A 21,226-nucleotide genomic window follows, 5' to 3' on the forward strand; every position below is an offset into this window, starting at 1 on the left:
TGTGTGCAAAAGGCATGAGGAGGTAGGCGAATAATTACAATATTGCAGATTAACACTGGAGTGATAAATGATCAGATGATCATGTACAGGTAGAGATATTGGTGTGCAAAAGAGCAGAAAAGTAAATAAATAAAAACTGTGTTATGAGGTAGGTGAAAATGGGTGGGTTATTTACCAATAGATTATGTACAGCTGCAGCGATCGGTTAGCTGCTCAGATAGCTGATGTTTGAAGTTGGTGAGGGAGATAAAAGTCTCCAACTTCAGCGATTTTTGCAATTCGTTCCAGTCACAGGCAGCAGAGTACTGGAACGAAAGGCGGCCGAATGAGGTGTTGGCTTTAGGGATGATCAGTGAGATACACCTGCTGGAGCGCGTGCTACGGATGGGTGTTGCCATCGTGACCAGTGAACTGAGATAAGGCGGAGCTTTACCTAGCATGGCCCTGTAGATGACCTGGAGCCAGTGGGTCTTGCGACGAATATGTAGCGAGGGCCAGCCGACTAAAGCATACAAGTCGCAGTGGTGGGTGGTATAAGGTGCTTTAGTGACAAAACGGATGGCACTGTGATAAACTGCATCCAGTTTGCTGAGAAGAGTGTTGGAAGCAATTTTGTAGATGACATTGCTGAAGTCGAGGATAGGTAGGATAGTCAGTTTTACTAGGGTAAGCTTGGCAGCGTGAGTGAAGGAGGCTTTGTTACGGAATAGAAAGCCGACTCTTGATTTGATTTTCGATTGGAGATGTTTGATATGGGTCTGGAAGGAGAGTTTGCAGTCTAGCCAGACACCTAGGTACTTATATGTGTCCACATATTCAAGGTCGGAACCATCCAGTGTGGTGATGCTAGTCGGGCATGCGGGTGCAGGCAGTGATCGGTTGAAAAGCATACATTTGGTTTTACTAGCGTTTAAGAGCAGTTGGAGGCCGCGGAAGGAGTGTTGTATGGCAGGGAAACTCATTTGGAGGTTAGATAGCATAGTGTCCAATGACGGGCCGAAAGTATATAGAATGGTGTCGTCTGCGTAGAGGTGGATCAGGGAATCGCCCGCAGCAAGAGCAACATCATTGATATATACAGAGAAAAGAGTCGGCCCGAGAATTGAACCCTGTGGCACCCCCATAGAGACTGCCAGAGGACCGGACAGCAGACCCTCCGATTTGACACACTAAACTCTGTCTGCAAAGTAATTGGTGAACCAGGCAAGGCAGTCATCCGAAAAACCGAGGCTACTGAGTCTGCCGATAAGAATATGGTGATTGACACGGTCGAAAGCCTTGGCAAGGTCGATGAAGACGGCTGCACAGTACTGTCTTTTATCGATGGCGGTTATGATATCGTTTAGTACCTTGAGTGTAGCTGAGGTGCACCCGTGACCGGCTCGGAAACCAGATTGCATAGCGGAGAAGGTACGGTGGGATTCGAGATGGTCAGTGACCTGTTTGTTGACTTGGTTAACTGTGTGTTGTTCACATGAAGCCCCTCTATCCTGTGTGTTGTTCACATGAAGCCCCTCTATCCTGTGTGTTGTTCACATGAAGCTCCTCTATCCTATGTGTTGTTCACATGAAGCCCCTCTGTCATGTGTGGTGTTCACATGAAGACCCTCTATCCCGTGTGTTGTTCACATGGAGCCCCTCTGTCCTGTCTGATTGTGTTTTGTATCTCTTTGTCTTGTCCAATCAGTTTATGTCTTGAGATGAATTCCCGACTCGAGGAAGTGTGTATATTAACATCCGTCTCCTTTCCCTCTTGTAGAGGAACTCCGACTGAGACACCATGGCGTCTGACAACACACAGCGCAGTTACTCCATCATCCCATGTTTCATCTTCGTAGAGGTAAGACTGTCTGTCCGTCTGTCTGGTGTTACCTAATAACAGGTTGTTCAGTGATCATAGAGGTAAGTCTGTCTGTCTGTCTCAGTGAGGGCTGTACTGTGTGTGTGTGTGTGTGTGTGTTTGGTATTATAATTTTTCTAGCACATGTAGAGTTAAGTCGATTTAGGAACATTCTCTCACCCCTCCTCTCTCTCTCTCACCCCCTCTCTCTCTCTCTCTCTCTCTCTCTCTCTCTCTCTCCTCTCTCACACACTCTCTCACCCTCCTCTCTCTCTCTCTCTCTCTCACCCCACCCCTCTCTCTCTCTCTCTCTCTCTCTCTCTCTCTCTCCCTCTCTCACGCACTCTCACCCTCCCTCTCTCTCTCTCTCCCTCTCTCTCTCTCTCTCTCATTCTCTCTCTCACACTCTCTCACCCCCGCTCTCTGTCTCTCTCTTTGTGTCTGTTTGAGACAATGTTTTCAGCCCCAGCTCCATATTTAATTAACAGTTCTGCCAAAGCCTTTTAATCACAGTGAACCATCTTGAGATGCTGTACATCAAAGCCTTTGGCTTGGAGAAGAACGACATGCTTTGCGTATCGCATTCACCATTCTGTCAATTATTTTCTCTTCTCTCTTTCTCAATTCACACTCTCTCTCCTCCCTCCCCCTCTCGCTATCTCCTCTTCTCCCTTCTGCCCTATCTCCTCTCCTACCTCCTCTCCATCTCTTCTCTCTCCTCTCCTCCCTCCCCTCTGTCTCCTCTCCTCCCTTCCCTTCTCCATCTCTCTCTCCCCACCCCCTCTCACTCCCCTCTCTCCTCTCTCTCCTCTCACTCCTCTGTCTCCTCTCCTCCCTCCTCCTCTCCATTTTCTCTCCTCCCTCCCCCTCTGTCTCCTCTCACCCCACCGTCTCTCTCTCCTCTCTCTTGGTCTCTCTAAATCTTCTGTTTCCTCTCTGTCATCTTTCCATAGCTGTGTTTACCAAGCTATAGATTCTGCGAGTAGGCAACTAGAACGTTATTATATAGAGGCATGATGAGGCTCTGTGTCGGGGAATAGGAGGAGGGCGACAATTTCATTGAAATCACAGCTTAATGTCTCTCTATTCATCTTTGTGTATATATATAGTGGGACAACATTTCACAGGCCACAATCAAAAGCCTGATTAACTCTATGTGAATAAGATGTTGAGCTGCCTAGAAGGCCAGCATCCCGGAGTCACCTCTTCACTGTTGACATTGAGACTGGACAGATGATCTCTGACTAGAAGGCCAGCATCCCGGAGTCTCCTCTTCACTGTTGACATTGAGACTGGACACAGGAACTCTGCCTAGAAGGCCAGCATCCCGGAGTCGCCTCTTCACTGTTGATGTTGAGACTGAACAGAGGAACTCTGCCTAGAAGGCCAGCATCCCAGAGTCTCCTCTTCACTGTTGACATTGAGACTGGACAGAGGAACTCTGCCTAGAAGGCCAGCATCCCGGAGTCTCCTCTTCACTGTTGATGTTGAGACTGGACAGAGGAACTCTGCCTAGAAGGCCAGCATCCCGGAGTCTCCTCTTCACTGTTGATGTTGAGACTGGACAGAGGAACTCTGCCTAGAAGGCCAGCATCCCGGAGTCTCCACTTCACTGTTGACGTTGAGACTGGACAGAGGAACTCTGCCTAGAAGGCCAGCATCCCGGAGTCTCCTCTTCACTGTTGACATTGAGACTGGACAGAGGAACTCTGCCTAGAAGGCCAGCATCCCGGAGTCTCCTCTTCACTGTTGATGTTGAGACTGGACAGAGGAACTCTGACTAGAAGGCCAGCATCCCGGAGTCGCCTCTTTACTGTTGACATTGAGACTGGACAGAGGAACTCTGCCTAGAAGGCCAGCATCCCGGAGTCTCCTCTTCACTGTTGATGTTGAGACTGGACAGAGGAACTCTGCCTAGAAGGCCAGCATCCCGGAGTCTCCTCTTCACTGTTGACATTGAGACTGGACAGAGGAACTCTGCCTAGAAGGCCAGCATCCCGGAGTCTCCTCTTCACTGTTGATGTTGAGACTGGACAGAGGAACTCTGCCTAGAAGGCCAGCATCCCGGAGTCTCCTCTTCACTGTTGATGTTGAGACTGGACAGAGGAACTCTGTCTAGAAGGCCAGCATCCCGGAGTCTCCTCTTCACTGTTGACGTTGAGACTGGACAGAGGAACTCTGCCTAGAAGGCCAGCATCCCGGAGTCTCCTCTTCACTGTTGACATTGAGACTGGACAGAGGAACTCTGCCTAGAAGGCCAGCATCCCGGAGTCTCCTCTTCACTGTTGATGTTGAGACTGGACAGAGGAACTCTGCCTAGAAGGCCAGCATCCCGGAGTCTCCTCTTCACTGTTGATGTTGAGACTGGACAGAGGAACTCTGTCTAGAAGGCCAGCATCCCGGAGTCTCCTCTTCACTGTTGACGTTGAGACTGGACAGAGGAACTCTGCCTAGAAGGCCAGCATCCCGGAGTCTCCTCTTCACTGTTGACATTGAGACTGGACAGAGGAACTCTGCCTAGAAGGCCAGCATCCCGGAGTCTCCTCTTCACTGTTGACATTGAGACTGGACAGAGGAACTCTGCCGAGAAGGCCAGCATCCCGGAGTCTCCTCTTCACTGTTGACATTGAGAGACTGGTGTTTTACAGGTACTATTTAATGAAGCTGCCAGTTGAGGACTTGTGAAGCTGGTTGAAAGAATGCCAAGAGTATACAAATCTGTCATCAAGGCAAAGGGTGGCTACTTTGAAGAATATAAAAATATATTTGGATTTGTTTAACACTTTTTTGGTTACTACATGATTCCATGTGTGTTATTTCATAGTTTTGATGTCTTCAATATTACTCTACAATGTACTGAATTTTAGTCTCATCTGACCAGAGTACCTTCTTCCATATGTTTGAGGAGTCTTGCCTTTTGGCAAACACCAAACGTGTATTTAATTGTTCTCTGGCCATTCTTCCGTAAAGCTCAGCTCTGTGGAGTGTACATCTTAAAGTGGTCCTATGGACAGATACTCCAATCTCTGCTGTGGAACTTTGCAGCGACATCAGGTTATCTTTGGTCTCTTTGTTGCCTCTCTGATTAATGCCCTCCTTGCCTGGTGGGCGGCCCTCTCTCTCGACAGGTTTGTTGTGGTGCCATATTCTTTCCATTTTTGAATAATGTATTTAATGGAGCTCCGTGGGATGTTCAAAGTTTCTGATATTTTTCTATAACCCAAAACTGATCTATACTTCTCCACAACTTGGTTCCTGACCTGTTTGGAGGGCTCCTTGGTCTTCACAGTGCCCCTTGCTTGGTGTTGCCCCTTGGTCTTCACAGTGCCCCTTGCTTGGTGTTGCCCCTTGGTCTTCACAGTGCCCCTTGCTTGGTGGTGCTCCTTGGTCTTCACAGTGCCCCTTGCTTGGTGGTGCTCCTTGGTCTTCACAGTGCAGCTTGCTTGGTGGTGCTCCTTGCTTGGTGTTGCCCCTTGCTTGGTGGTGTTGCCCCTTGCTTAGTGGTGCTCCTTGCTTAGTGGTGGTGCTCCTTGCTTAGTGGTGTTGCTCCTTGCTTAGTGGTGTTGCCCCTTGCTTGGTGGTGCTCCTTGCTTAGTGGTGTTGCTCCTTGCTTGGTGGTGTTGCCCCTTGCTTAGTGGTGTTGCCCCTTGCTTGGTGGTGCTCCTTGCTTAGTGGTGTTGCTCCTTGCTTAGTGGTGTTGCCCCTTGCTTGGTGGTGTTGCCCCTTGCTTAGTGGTGTTGCTCCTTGCTTGGTGGTGCCCCTTGCTTAGTGGTGTTGCCCCTTGCTTAGTGGTGGTGCCCCTTGCTTGGTGGTGCTCCTTGCTTAGTGGTGTTGCTCCTTGCTTAGTGGTGGTGCCCCTTGCTTAGTGGTGTTGCTCCTTGCTTGGTGGTGTTGCCCCTTGCTTAGTGGTGTTGCTCCTTGCTTAGTGGTGTTGCTCCTTGCTTAGTGGTGTTGCCCCTTGCTTAGTGGTGTTGCTCCTTGCTTAGTGGTGTTGCTCCTTGCTTAGTGGTGTTGCCCCTTGCTTAGTGGTGTTGCCCCTTGCTTAGTGGTGTTGCCCCTTGCTTAGTGGTGTTGCTCCTTGCTTAGTGGTGTTGCCCCTTGCTTAGTGGTGTTGCCCCTTGCTTAGTGGTGTTGCCCCTTGCTTAGTGGTGTTGCCCCTTGCTTAGTGGTGTTGCCCCTTGCTTAGTGGTGTTGCCCCTTGCTTAGTGGTGTTGCCCCTTGCTTAGTGGTGCTCCTTGCTTAGTGGTGGTGCTCCTTGCTTAGTGGTGTTGCTCCTTGCTTAGTGGTGTTGCCCCTTGCTTGGTGGTGCTCCTTGCTTAGTGGTGTTGCTCCTTGCTTGGTGGTGTTGCCCCTTGCTTAGTGGTGTTGCCCCTTGCTTGGTGGTGCTCCTTGCTTAGTGGTGTTGCTCCTTGCTTAGTGGTGTTGCCCCTTGCTTGGTGGTGTTGCCCCTTGCTTAGTGGTGTTGCTCCTTGCTTGGTGGTGCCCCTTGCTTGGTGGTGTTGCCCCTTGCTTAGTGGTGGTGCCCCTTGCTTGGTGGTGCTCCTTGCTTAGTGGTGTTGCTCCTTGCTTAGTGGTGGTGCCCCTTGCTTAGTGGTGTTGCTCCTTGCTTGGTGGTGTTGCCCCTTGCTTAGTGGTGTTGCTCCTTGCTTAGTGGTGTTGCTCCTTGCTTAGTGGTGTTGCCCTTGCTTAGTGGTGTTGCTCCTTGCTTAGTGGTGTTGCTCCTTGCTTAGTGGTGTTGCCCCTTGCTTAGTGGTGTTGCCCCTTGCTTAGTGGTGTTGCCCCTTGCTTAGTGGTGTTGCTCCTTGCTTAGTGGTGTTGCCCCTTGCTTAGTGGTGTTGCCCCTTGCTTAGTGGTGTTGCCCCTTGCTTAGTGGTGTTGCCCCTTGCTTAGTGGTGTTGCCCCTTGCTTAGTGGTGTTGCCCCTTGCTTAGTGGTGTTGCCCCTTGCTTAGTGGTGTTGCCCCTTGCTTAGTGGTGTTGCCCCTTGCTTAGTGGTGTTGCCCTTGCTTAGTGGTGTTGCCCCTTGCTTGGTGGTGTTGCCCCTTGCTTAGTGGTGTTGCCCCTTGCTTAGTGGTGTTGCCCCTTGCTTAGTGGTGTTGCCCCTTGCTTAGTGGTGTTGCCCCTTGCTTAGTGGTGTTGCCCCTTGCTTAGTGGTGTTGCCCCTTGCTTAGTGGTGTTGCCCCTTGCTTAGTGGTGTTGCCCCTTGCTTAGTGGTGTTGCAGACTCTGGAGCCTCTGGGGCCGTTCAGAACAGGTGTGTATACACTGAGATCATGTGACAGATCATGTGACACTTAGATTGCACACCGGTGGACTTTATTTAACTAATTATATGACTTCTGAAGATAATTGTTTGCAACATATCTTATTTATGGCCTTCATAGCAAAGGGGGTGAATACATATGCACGCACCACTTGCAAAACGCTGAGCAACACACTGAGCTATTCCTGGAATACACTCTACACAGCCCACCTATAATTTAGCCCAAACAACTACCTCTTTCCCTACTGTATTTAATTTATTTATTTTCCTCCTTTGCCCATTATGTTTATTTCTACTTTGCACATTCTTCCACTGCAAATCTACCATTCCAGTGTTTTACTTGCTATATTGTATTTACTTTGCCACCATGGCCTTTTTTTGCCTTTCCCTCCCTTATCTCACCTCATTTGCTCACATCGTATTTAGACTTGTTTAAACTGTATTATTGACAGTTTAAACAAGTTTAAACAGTTTAAACAAGTGGCGGTGGCCCGTTCCTGTAGGTTCATGCTCTACAACATCCGCAGAGTACGACCCTGCCTCACTCAGGAAGCGGCGCAGGTCCTAATCCAGGCACTTGTCATCTCCCGTCTGGATTACTGCAACTCGCTGTTGGCTGGGCTCCCTGCCTGTGCCATTAAACCCCTACAACTCATCCAGAACGCCGCAGCCCGTCTGGTGTTCAACCTTCCCAAGTTCTCTCACGTCACCCCGCTCCTCCGCTCTCTCCACTGGCTTCCAGTTGAAGCTCGCATCCGCTACAAGACCATGGTGCTTGCCTACGGAGCTGTGAGGGAACGGCACCGCAGTACCTCCAGGCTCTGATCAGGCCCTACACCCAAGCAAGGGCACTGCGTTCATCCACCTCTGGCCTGCTCGCCTCCCTACCATTGAGGAAGTACAGTTCCCGCTCAGCCCAGTCAAAACTGTTCGCTGCTCTGGCCCCCAATGGTGGAACAAACTCCCTCACGACGCCAGGACAGCGGAGTCAATCACCACCTTCCGGAGACACCTGAAACCCCACCTCTTCAAGGAATACCTAGGATAGGATAAGTAATCCTTCTCACCCCCCTTAATGATTTAGATGCACTATTGTAAAGTGGCTGTTCCACTGGATGTCAGAAGGTGAATTCACCAATTTGTAAGTCGCTCTGGATAAGAGCGTCTGCTAAATGACTTAAATGTTAAATGTAAATGTAATTGACTGTATGTTTGTTTTACTCCATGTGTAACTCTGTGTTGTTGTGTGTGTCGAACTGCTTTGCTTTATCTTGGCCAGGTCGCAATTGTAAATGAGAACTTGTTCTCAACTAGCCTACCTGGTTAAATAAAGGTGAAATAAATAAAAATAAATAAAAAAACACACTGAGCTACTCCTGGATTACACTCCACACAACACACTGAGCTACTCCTGGATTACACTCCACACAACACACTGAGCTACTCCTGGATTACACTCCACACAACACACTGAGCTACTCCTGGATTACACTCCACACAACACACTGAGCCGACTTGATTAAGTTGCTTCTACCTCTCCTTACTGTTAAGCAGAGGGGCATTCCATGTTTTAATTCAGCTAACCTAGACTGTAGTATTCTATAGTCATCCCCCTAGACTGTAGTATTATATAGTCATCCCCCTAGACTGTAGTATTATATAGTCATCCCCCTAGACTGTAGTATTCTATAGTCAGCCATCCTAGACTGTAGTATTCTATAGTCAGCCATCCTAGACTGTAGTATTCTATAGTCAGCCATCCTAGACTGTAGTATTCTATAGTCAGCCATCCTAGACTGTAGTATTCTATAGTCAGCCATCCTAGACTGTAGTATTCTATAGTCAGCCATCCTAGACTGTAGTATTCTATAGTCAGCCATCCTAGACTGTAGTATTCTATAGTCAGCCATCCTAGACTGTAGTATTCTATAGTCAGCCATCCTAGACTGTAGTATTCTATAGTCAGCCATCCTAGACTGTAGTATTCTATAGTCAGCCATCCTAGACTGTAGTATTCTATAGTCAACCATCCTAGACTGTAGTATTATATAGTCAGCCATCCTAGACTGTAGTATTATATAGTCATCCCCCCTAGACTGTAGTATTATATAGTCATCCATCCTAGACTGTAGTATTTGGTAGTCATCCATCCTAGACTGTAGTATTATATAGTCATCCCCCTAGACTGTAGTATTATATAGTCAGCCATCCTAGACTGTAGTATTATATAGTCATCCCCCCTAGACTGTAGTATTATATAGTCATCCATCCTAGACTGTAGTATTTGGTAGTCATCCATCCTAGACTGTAGTATTATATAGTCATCCCCCTAGACTGTAGTATTATATAGTCATCCCCCCTAGACTGTAGTATTCTATAGTCAGCCATCCTAGACTGTAGTATTATATAGTCAGCCATCCTAGACTGTAGTATTATATAGTCAGCCATCCTAGACTGTAGTATTATATAGTCAGCCATCCTAGACTGTAGTATTCTGTAGTCAGCTATCCTAGACTGTAGTATTATATAGTCATCCATCCTAGACTGTAGTATTATATAGTCAGCCATCCTATACTGTAGTATTATATAGTCAGCTAACCTAGACTGTAGTATTCTATAGTCATCCCCCCTAGACTGTAGTATTCTATAGTCAGCCATCCTAGACTGTAGTATTATATAGTCATCCCCCTAGACTGTAGTATTCTGTAGTCAGCCATCCTAGACTGTAGTATTATATAGTCAGCCATCCTAGACTGTAGTATTATATAGTCAGTCATCCTAGACTGTAGTATTCTATAGTCATCCCCCCTAGACTGTAGTATTATATAGTCATCCCCCTAGACTGTAGTATTCTATAGTCATCCCCCCTAGACTGTAGTTTTCTATAGTCAGCCATCCTAGACTGTAGTATTATATAGTCAGTCATCCTAGACTGTAGTATTCTATAGTCATCCCCCCTAGACTGTAGTATTATATAGTCATCCCCCTAGACTGTAGTATTCTATAGTCATCCCCCCTAGACTGTAGTATTATATAGTCAGCTATCCTAGACTGTAGTATTCTGTAGTCAGCCATCCTAGACTGTAGTATTATATAGTCATCCCCCCTAGACTGTAGTATTATATAGTCAGCCATCCTAGACTGTAGTATTCTGTAGTCAGCCATCCTAGACTGTAGTATTCTATAGTCATCCATCCTAGACTGTAGTATTCTGTAGTCAGCTATCCTAGACTGTAGTATTATATAGTCAGCCATCCTAGACTGTAGTATTATATAGTCAGCCATCCTAGACTGTAGTATTATATAGTCAGCTAACCTAGACTGTAGTATTCTATAGTCATCCCCCCTAGACTGTAGTATTCTATAGTCAGCCATCCTAGACTGTAGTATTCTGTAGTCAGCCATCCTAGACTGTAGTATTCTGTAGTCAGCTATCCTAGACTGTAGTATTATATAGTCATCCATCCTAGACTGTAGTATTCTATAGTCAGCCATCCTAGACTGTAGTATTCTGTAGTCAGCCATCCTAGACTGTAGTATTCTATAGTCATCCCCCCTAGACTGTAGTATTCTATAGTCATCCCCCCTAGACTGTAGTATTCTATAGTCAGCCATCCTAGACTGTAGTATTATATAGTCAGCCATCCTAGACTGTAGTATTATATAGTCATCCATCCTAGACTGTAGTATTCTATAGTCAGCCATCCTAGACTGTAGTATTATATAGTCAGCCATCCTAGACTGTAGTATTATATAGTCAGCCATCCTAGACTGTAGTATTATATAGTCATCCCCCCTAGACTGTAGTATTCTGTAGTCAGCCATCCTAGACTGTAGTATTATATAGTCATCCATCCTAGACTGTAGTATTATATAGTCAGCCATCCTAGACTGTAGTATTATATAGTCAGCTATCCTAGACTGTAGTATTATATAGTCAGCCATCCTAGACTGTAGTATTCTGTAGTCAGCCATCCTAGACTGTAGTATTCTGTAGTCAGCCATCCTAGACTGTAGTATTATATAGTCAGCCATCCTAGACTGTAGTATTCTATAGTCAGCCATCCTAGACTGTAGTATTCTATAGTCAGCCATCCTAGACTGTAGTATTCTATAGTCATCCCCCTTAGACTGTAGTATTCTATAGTCAGCCATCCTAGACTGTAGTATTATATAGTCAGCCATCCTAGACTGTAGTATTATATAGTCATCCATCCTAGACTGTAGTATTCTATAGTCAGCCATCCTAGACTGTAGTATTCTATAGTCAGCCATCCTAGACTGTAGTATTATATAGTCATCCATCCTAGACTGTAGTATTATATAGTCAGCCATCCTATACTATAGTATTATATAGTCATCCCCCCTAGACTGTAGTATTATATAGTCAGCCATCCTAGACTGTAGTATTCTATAGTCAGCCATCCTAGACTGTAGTATTCTATAGTCATCCCCCCTAGACTGTAGTATTCTGTAGTCATCCCCCCTAGACTGTAGTATTCTGTAGTCAGCCATCCTAGACTGTAGTATTATATAGTCATCCATCCTAGACTGTAGTATTCTATAGTCATCCCCCCTAGACTGTAGTATTCTGTAGTCAGCCATCCTAGACTGTAGTATTATATAGTCATCCCCCCTAGACTGTAGTATTCTGTAGTCAGCCATCCTAGACTGTAGTATTATATAGTCAGCCATCCTAGACTGTAGTATTATATAGTCATCCCCCTAGACTGTAGTATTCTGTAGTCAGCCATCCTAGACTGTAGTATTATATAGTCAGCCATCCTAGACTGTAGTATTATATAGTCATCCCCCTAGACTGTAGTATTCTGTAGTCAGCCATCCTAGACTGTAGTATTATATAGTCATCCATCCTAGACTGTAGTATTCTATAGTCAGCCATCCTAGACTGTAGTATTATATAGTCATCCATCCTAGACTGTAGTATTATATAGTCAGCCATCCTAGACTGTAGTATTATATAGTCATCCCCCCTAGACTGTAGTATTCTGTAGTCAGCCATCCTAGACTGTAGTATTATATAGTCATCCATCCTAGACTGTAGTATTCTATAGTCAGCCATCCTAGAATGTAGTATTATATAGTCATCCATCCTAGACTGTAGTATTCTATAGTCAGCCATCCTAGACTGTAGTATTATATAGTCATCCATCCTAGACTGTAGTATTCTGTAGTCAGCCATCCTAGACTGTAGTATTATATAGTCATCCATCCTAGACTGTAGTATTCTATAGTCAGCCATCCTAGACTGTAGTATTATATAGTCATCCATCCTAGACTGTAGTATTATATAGTCAGCCATCCTAGACTGTAGTATTCTGTAGTCATCCATCCTAGACTGTAGTATTCTATAGTCAGCCATCCTAGACTGTAGTATTCTATAGTCAGCCATCCTAGACTGTAGTATTATATCGTCATCCATCCTAGACTGTAGTATTCTATAGTCAGCCATCCTAGACTGTAGTATTATATAGTCATCCATCCTAGACTGTAGTATTCTATAGTCAGCCATCCTAGACTGTAGTATTCTGTAGTCAGCCATCCTAGACTGTAGTATTATATAGTCATCCATCCTAGACTGTAGTATTCTGTAGTCAGCCATCCTAGACTGTAGTATTATATAGTCAGCCATCCTAGACTGTAGTATTATATAGTCAGCTAACCTAGACTGTAGTATTCTATAGTCATCCCCCCTAGACTGTAGTATTCTATAGTCAGCCATCCTAGACTGTAGTATTCTGTAGTCAGCCATCCTAGACTGTAGTATTCTGTAGTCAGCTATCCTAGACTGTAGTATTATATAGTCATCCATCCTAGACTGTAGTATTCTATAGTCAGCCATCCTAGACTGTAGTATTCTGTAGTCAGCCATCCTAGACTGTAGTATTCTATAGTCATCCCCCCTAGACTGTAGTATTCTATAGTCAGCCATCCTAGACTGTAGTATTATATAGTTAGCCATCCTAGACTGTAGTATTCTATAGTTAGCCATCCTAGACTGTAGTATTCTATAGTCATCCCCCCTAGACTGTAGTATTCTATAGTCAGCCATCCTAGACTGTAGTATTATATAGTCAGCCATCCTAGACTGTAGTATTCTGTAGTCAGCCATCCTAGACTGTAGTATTATATAGTCAGCCATCCTAGACTGTAGTATTCTATAGTCAGCCATCCTAGACTGTAGTATTATATAGTCAGCCATCCTAGACTGTAGTATTCTATAGTCAGCCATCCTAGACTGTAGTATTCTATAGTCAGCCATCCTAGACTGTAGTATTCTATAGTCATCCCCCCTAGACTGTAGTATTCTATAGTCAGCCATCCTAGACTGTAGTATTATATAGTCAGCCATCCTAGACTGTAGTATTATATAGTCATCCATCCTAGACTGTAGTATTCTATAGTCAGCCATCCTAGACTGTAGTATTATATAGTCAGCCATCCTAGACTGTAGTATTATATAGTCAGCCATCCTAGACTGTAGTATTATATAGTCATCCCCCCTAGACTGTAGTATTCTGTAGTCAGCCATCCTAGACTGTAGTATTATATAGTCATCCATCCTAGACTGTAGTATTATATAGTCAGCCATCCTAGACTGTAGTATTATATAGTCAGCTATCCTAGACTGTAGTATTATATAGTCAGCCATCCTAGACTGTAGTATTCTGTAGTCAGCCATCCTAGACTGTAGTATTCTATAGTCAGCCATCCTAGACTGTAGTATTATATAGTCAGCCATCCTAGACTGTAGTATTCTATAGTCAGCCATCCTAGACTGTAGTATTCTATAGTCAGCCATCCTAGACTGTAGTATTCTATAGTCATCCCCCTTAGACTGTAGTATTCTATAGTCAGCCATCCTAGACTGTAGTATTATATAGTCAGCCATCCTAGACTGTAGTATTATATAGTCATCCATCCTAGACTGTAGTATTCTATAGTCAGCCATCCTAGACTGTAGTATTCTATAGTCAGCCATCCTAGACTGTAGTATTATATAGTCATCCATCCTAGACTGTAGTATTATATAGTCAGCCATCCTATACTATAGTATTATATAGTCATCCCCCTAGACTGTAGTATTATATAGTCAGCCATCCTAGACTGTAGTATTCTATAGTCATCCCCCTAGACTGTAGTATTCTGTAGTCATCCCCCCTAGACTGTAGTATTCTGTAGTCAGCCATCCTAGACTGTAGTATTATATAGTCATCCATCCTAGACTGTAGTATTCTATAGTCATCCCCCCTAGACTGTAGTATTCTGTAGTCAGCCATCCTAGACTGTAGTATTATATAGTCATCCCCCCTAGACTGTAGTATTCTGTAGTCAGCCATCCTAGACTGTAGTATTATATAGTCAGCCATCCTAGACTGTAGTATTATATAGTCATCCCCCCTAGACTGTAGTATTCTGTAGTCAGCCATCCTAGACTGTAGTATTATATAGTCAGCCATCCTAGACTGTAGTATTATATAGTCAGCCATCCTAGACTGTAGTATTATATAGTCAGCCATCCTAGACTGTAGTATTATATAGTCATCCATCCTAGACTGTAGTATTCTATAGTCAGCCATCCTAGACTGTAGTATTCTATAGTCAGCCATCCTAGACTGTAGTATTATATAGTCATCCATCCTAGACTGTAGTATTATATAGTCAGCCATCCTATACTATAGTATTATATAGTCATCCCCCCTAGACTGTAGTATTATATAGTCAGCCATCCTAGACTGTAGTATTCTATAGTCATCCCCCCTAGACTGTAGTATTCTGTAGTCATCCCCCCTAGACTGTAGTATTCTGTAGTCAGCCATCCTAGACTGTAGTATTATATAGTCATCCATCCTAGACTGTAGTATTCTATAGTCATCCCCCCTAGACTGTAGTATTCTGTAGTCAGCCATCCTAGACTGTAGTATTATATAGTCATCCCCCCTAGACTGTAGTATTCTGTAGTCAGCCATCCTAGACTGTAGTATTATATAGTCAGCCATCCTAGACTGTAGTATTATATAGTCATCCCCCCTAGACTGTAGTATTCTGTAGTCAGCCATCCTAGACTGTAGTATTATATAGTCAGCCATCCTAGACTGTAGTATTATATAGTCATCCCCCCTAGACTGTAGTATTCTGTAGTCAGCCATCCTAGACTGTAGTATTATATAGTCATCCATCCTAGACTGTAGTATTCTATAGTCAGCCATCCTAGACTGTAGTATTATATAGTCATCCATCCTAGACTGTAGTATTATATAGTCAGCCATCCTAGACTGTAGTATTATATAGTCATCCCCCCTAGACTGTAGTATTCTGTAGTCAGCCATCCTAGACTGTAGTATTATATAGTCAGCCATCCTATACTATAGTATTATATAGTCATCCATCCTAGACTGTAGTATTATATAGTCATCCATCCTAGACTGTAGTATTCTATAGTCATCCCCCCTAGACTGTAGTATTCTGTAGTCAGCCATCCTAGACTGTAGTATTATATAGTCATCCCCCCTAGACTGTAGTATTCTGTAGTCAGCCATCCTAGACTGTAGTATTATATAGTCAGCCATCCTAGACTGTAGTATTATATAGTCATCCCCCCTAGACTGTAGTATTCTGTAGTCAGCCATCCTAGACTGTAGTATTATATAGTCAGCCATCCTAGACTGTAGTATTATATAGTCAGCCATCCTAGACTGTAGTATTATATAGTCATCCATCCTAGACTGTAGTATTCTATAGTCAGCCATCCTAGACTGTAGTATTCTATAGTCAGCCATCCTAGACTGTAGTATTATATAGTCATCCATCCTAGACTGTAGTATTATATAGTCAGCCATCCTATACTATAGTATTATATAGTCATCCCCCCTAGACTGTAGTATTATATAGTCAGCCATCCTAGACTGTAGTATTCTATAGTCATCCCCCTAGACTGTAGTATTCTGTAGTCATCCCCCTAGACTGTAGTATTCTGTAGTCAGCCATCCTAGACTGTAGTATTATATAGTCATCCATCCTAGACTGTAGTATTCTATAGTCATCCCCCTAGACTGTAGTATTCTGTAGTCAGCCATCCTAGACTGTAGTATTATATAGTCATCCCCCTAGACTGTAGTATTCTGTAGTCAGCCATCCTAGACTGTAGTATTATATAGTCAGCCATCCTAGACTGTAGTATTATATAGTCATCCCCCCTAGACTGTAGTATTCTGTAGTCAGCCATCCTAGACTGTAGTATTATATAGTCAGCCATCCTAGACTGTAGTATTATATAGTCATCCCCCCTAGACTGTAGTATTCTGTAGTCATCCATCCTAGACTGTAGTATTCTATAGTCAGCCATCCTAGACTGTAGTATTCTATAGTCAGCCATCCTAGACTGTAGTATTATATAGTCATCCATCCTAGACTGTAGTATTCTATAGTCAGCCATCCTAGACTGTAGTATTATATAGTCATCCATCCTAGACTGTAGTATTCTATAGTCAGCCATCCTAGACTGTAGTATTATATAGTCATCCATCCTAGACTGTAGTATTCTATAGTCAGCCATCCTAGACTGTAGTATTCTGTAGTCAGTCATGCTTGTTTGTCTGCAGAGATGTTAATTTAGTTGTTATGATTTGACTAGTGAAACTGTTTATGGCTAAACACTGACCTCTGCTGGTAGATGGGAATTGGTTAAACTGTTTATGCTTAAACACTTACCCCTGCTGTTAGCGAGAGAGGAACTCGTGAAACTGTATGTTTAAACTCTGACCCCTGCTCATGGAGAGGATGACACTGTATATGTTTAAACACTGACCTCTGCTGGTAGAGAGAGGAGCTGCATCTGAATAAGCTCCATATGATACATTTTGTACCTAATAGTTAATTGCACTCACCAGTTTCTAAATCAGTCCCTGACTTTAAATCAGCAGTGAAAATAAAGTCAAGGTTCAGATTTGAGCTTCCCCAGCTCATAGTCTGATATGACCTCAGGTTTAACCAGTAACAGAACATTAACATATCGAAACCATTTGCCTAACGATTAATTATGTCAAGTTGTTATGATGAGTATTTCTGTTATTATTAAAACGGAAATGATTGACATGTCAGATTGGATCACAGGAGGCCGCTGAGGGGAGGATTGGGCTCATAATAATGTCCGGAACGGAGCAGATGGAATGGCATCATACACCTGGAAACCATGGAAACCAATGTGTTTCATGTGTTTGATACCATTCCACAGATTCCGCTCCAGTCATTACCACGAGCCCCATCCTCCCCTAATTAAGGTGTCACCAACCTCCTGTGGATTGGACCATTGACCAGCAGGCTGTGATTGTGGCGTTCAGCATCTTGTGGCCAGCAGGCTATGCCAGTGGTAGAAAAAGGTCTCCATTGTAAAGACGTCTTTGTAGAAAATGATTCAAGTAAAAGTGAAAGTCATCCAGTAAAATACATATTGAGTAAAAGTTGTAAAAAATAAATTGGTTTAAAATGTACTTAGTACTCAATTGTCATGCTTCAGTAAAGTAAAAGTAAATACTATACATCAAATTCCTGATATTTTAGGAAAACCAGGTGGCACAACTGTCTTGTTTTTTAAATTTACTGACAGACAGGGGGCACACTCCCACACAGACATTTACAAATGCAGTGTTTGTGTTTAGTGAGTCTTCCAGACCAGAGGCTGTAGGGTTGACAACACGTTGTATTGACAGGTGTGTGAATTGGATTCAAAATATATCGAGTACTTTTGGGATGTCAGGGAGGAAAAAGTACATGTTTTTTTACAAAATCTGGTATATTTCAATTGAGAACATTTAACTCAACACGTATACGGTGTGAGATGAGCTCTTCTCTACTTCAGATGACAAAGGGGTGCATTGTATGGGCCCATAAGGTCAGTAATGCCATGGTAACTGTGGGTCTATTGTATGGGCCCATAAGGTCAGTAATGCCATGGTAACTGTGGGTCTATTGTATGGGCCCATAAGGTCAGTAATGCCATGGTAACTGTGGGTCTATTGTATGGGCCCATAAGGTCAGTAATGCCATGGTAAACAGTTAGTCTATTGTATGGGCCCATAAGGTCAGTAATGCCATGGTAAACAGTTAGTCTATTGTATGGGCCCATAAGGTCAGTAATGCCATGGTAAACAGTTAGTCTATTGTATGGGCCCATAAGGTCAGTAATGCCATGGTAACTGTGGGTCTATTGTATGGGCCCATAAGGTCAGTAATGCCATGGTAACTGTGGGTCTATTGTATGGGCCCATAAGGTCAGTAATGCCATGGTAACTGTGGGTCTATTGTATGGGCCCATAAGGTCAGTAATGCCATGGCAACTGTGGGTCTATTGTATGGGCCCATAAGGTCAGTAATGCCATGGTAACTGTGGGTCTATTGTATGGGCCCATAAGGTCAGTAATGCCATGGTAACTGTGGGTCTATTGTATGGGCCCATAAGGTCAGTAATGCCATGGTAAACAGTTAGTCTATTGTATGGGCCCATAAGGTCAGTAATGCCATGGTAACTGTGGGTCTATTGTATGGTTCCACTGGCGATGCATGTGTCATGCTGGAACAGGCCATATGATAGGCCTTCAATCCAATGAAACAGGCCATATGATAGGCCTTCAATCCAATGAAACAGGCCATATGATAGGCTGACAATCCAATGAAACAGACCATATGATAGGCTGACAATCCAATGAAACAGGCCATATGATAGGCTGACAATCCAATGAAACAGGCCATATGATAGGCTGACAATCCAATGAAACAGACCATATGATAGGCTGACAATCCAATGAAACAGACCATATGATAGGCTGACAATCCAATGAAACAGACCATATGATAGGCTGACAATCCAATGAAACAGACCATATGATAGGCTGACAATCCAATGAAACAGACTGGAGATCTTTACAACCAGACAATAAAAAAGGAAATGTTAATTTGAGAAACCGACACAGAAACACAGACGCGTTACAGACAGAACCACCCCTTCCCCTGTTTATTGCAGCATTGTGATGTGTGATTCATCGACATAGGCGCTAGTTCAACATGTACAAATAAGCTAACTGGTATGTAAAGATTTGACATCTGTTTAAAACAACACTTAGAAAATGAATTAGTAACAAATAGACGATTATTAATGAAGCATAATTTCAGGTGAACAATCCAAAAACCCTCCATTGGCTGACTTCTATCCCAGCCCAGCCAATCACATGCTAGGTTTGATAAGTTGAATCGGGTGTGTTACTCAGCAGGCCTCCTGCAGGGTTGACCTGCTCCCATTTTAAAAGGTTATACATGTGTTGTTTTAACTGTATTTTTTGTCAACAACATTTGCTAACGTAGGTAGGCCAACACATATAATACTTGCCATATTGGATAGACCCATAGTTGTCATGTTCTGACCCTAGTTCTTGTGTTATTTCTTTGTTTTAGTTGGTCATGACGTGAGTTGGGTGGGCATTCTATGTTTTGTGTTTCCAGGTTGGTTTTCTGTGTTCTTGCCTCGTATGGTTCTCAATCAGAGGCAGGTGTCATTAGTTGTCTCTGATTGAGAATCACATTTAGGTAGCCTGGGTTTCACTGTTGTTTTGTGGGTGTTTCCGTGTCTGTGTTTATCGCCACACGGTACTGTTTCGGTTTGTTCACGTTTATTGTTTTTGTATTCTTAGTGTTCAGTTTATGTTTTCTAAATAAACAACCATGGACACTTACCACGCTGCGCATTGGTCCTCCGATCCTTCTCGCTTCTCCTCCTCAGACAAAGAGGAGGAGGAAAACCCTTACAATAGTCTCTTCGGGAGATTCATTGGGACCTCTCTCTTCATCCGCAAACAAGCTTTCCATAGCTGAGGACAGCCTTCATTATAGTCTAATTAAATGGCACAGAATATTATGTCGCTATTATCTCTCTATCCTCGTAGTTTTCCCCTCTAGGGACTGGAACTGGAGAATCTTTTCTTAATGTCCTCCCACAAAGTGACCTTCAAGGTCCAGTAGCTCTTCCTCTGCTGACAGCTGGAGCTGCAATGTTACCCTCTTCCATGGCTGTTATCTACAAATACATTTGGAGACTGTGTCTTTAATTTACAATGATTATATCAAGATAGCTAGCTAATAGGAAGTTAGCTAGCTGATGACATTTCATTCATTTAGCTAAACAGGGTGTAAAGTTAGCTAGCTAGCAGCTCCGTTGATTTAGCCTACAAAGTGGCCTACTGCCTCTGTCTTTTGGGTCCTTACAAAACAAAATAATGGGCCATCTTCACATTTTTTTTCCGGGTGTTAGCAATTCCAGAAGCCATGTGGACGAATGGAGTGTGTTTGTCACCAGAGAGGTTTAGAGCGTGTTGTGATGTTTGACTTTACCAGCGTAATCCACTTTCAATTTCAATACATATAAATCACAGACTGTCGGCCACACTTGAAACTAGCAACAACTACCCGGACGGACAAACAAAGGAGGCATGACAACAACGTGATTTTATAGGTCTTGCAATGCAAGTCTAGGTAACAAAATGCCCATTACACTTCCGTGGAAATATCTGCAGTCATTGGTCCAATCCCGAATGGACCCCTAGACCCTATGCACTTGTGGAGATCTGATTGGGTTTGATTAATATAAGCAATATGTTTTCACCTAGCCTATCAGAGGGTCCGTTGGGGACTGGACCCTAGACTGAGTAACCTTTGCAGTCACCTTGGTTCTGGATGCTGGGCCACAAAACTGTCACTTCTAGAGTTCCTCTCATACTATGTCACCATCTCCTGTCACCCAGTCCTGTGCTGATGACAGAGTGGACATTAGCGATATTAACGACTAATGACCTTGTGGAATAGAGGTGTAACTTGAAAAATGAGATTGAATTGAATCTAGTTGTCGTACAGCGGGATTCAGATGGGCTGTAATTAAAGTATTGGACTGAATCTGAAATGGCAGAGGTACTCCACTACGCTGAACAAAAATATCAACTCAATATGTAAAGGGTCCGGTGTTTAATGAGCTGTAAAAGAAAGATCCCAGAAATGTTCCATACAGAAGATGCTTATTTCTCAAAAAAAAAAATGTTTTACATTTTGTTTTACATAAAATA

At 43.6% G+C, this 21,226-nt stretch overlaps 1 pseudogene; it reads left to right on the forward strand.

The window, feature by feature from the left end:
• The window catches only part of LOC135548033 (phospholipid phosphatase-related protein type 1-like), a 134,396-nt pseudogene that overhangs the window by 31,714 nt on the left and 81,456 nt on the right, over positions 1-21,226 (forward strand).

The sequence above is a fragment of the Oncorhynchus masou genome, chromosome 11, assembly GCF_036934945.1.
Source record: "Oncorhynchus masou masou isolate Uvic2021 chromosome 11, UVic_Omas_1.1, whole genome shotgun sequence".
NCBI classification, from domain to species: domain Eukaryota; kingdom Metazoa; phylum Chordata; class Actinopteri; order Salmoniformes; family Salmonidae; genus Oncorhynchus; species Oncorhynchus masou.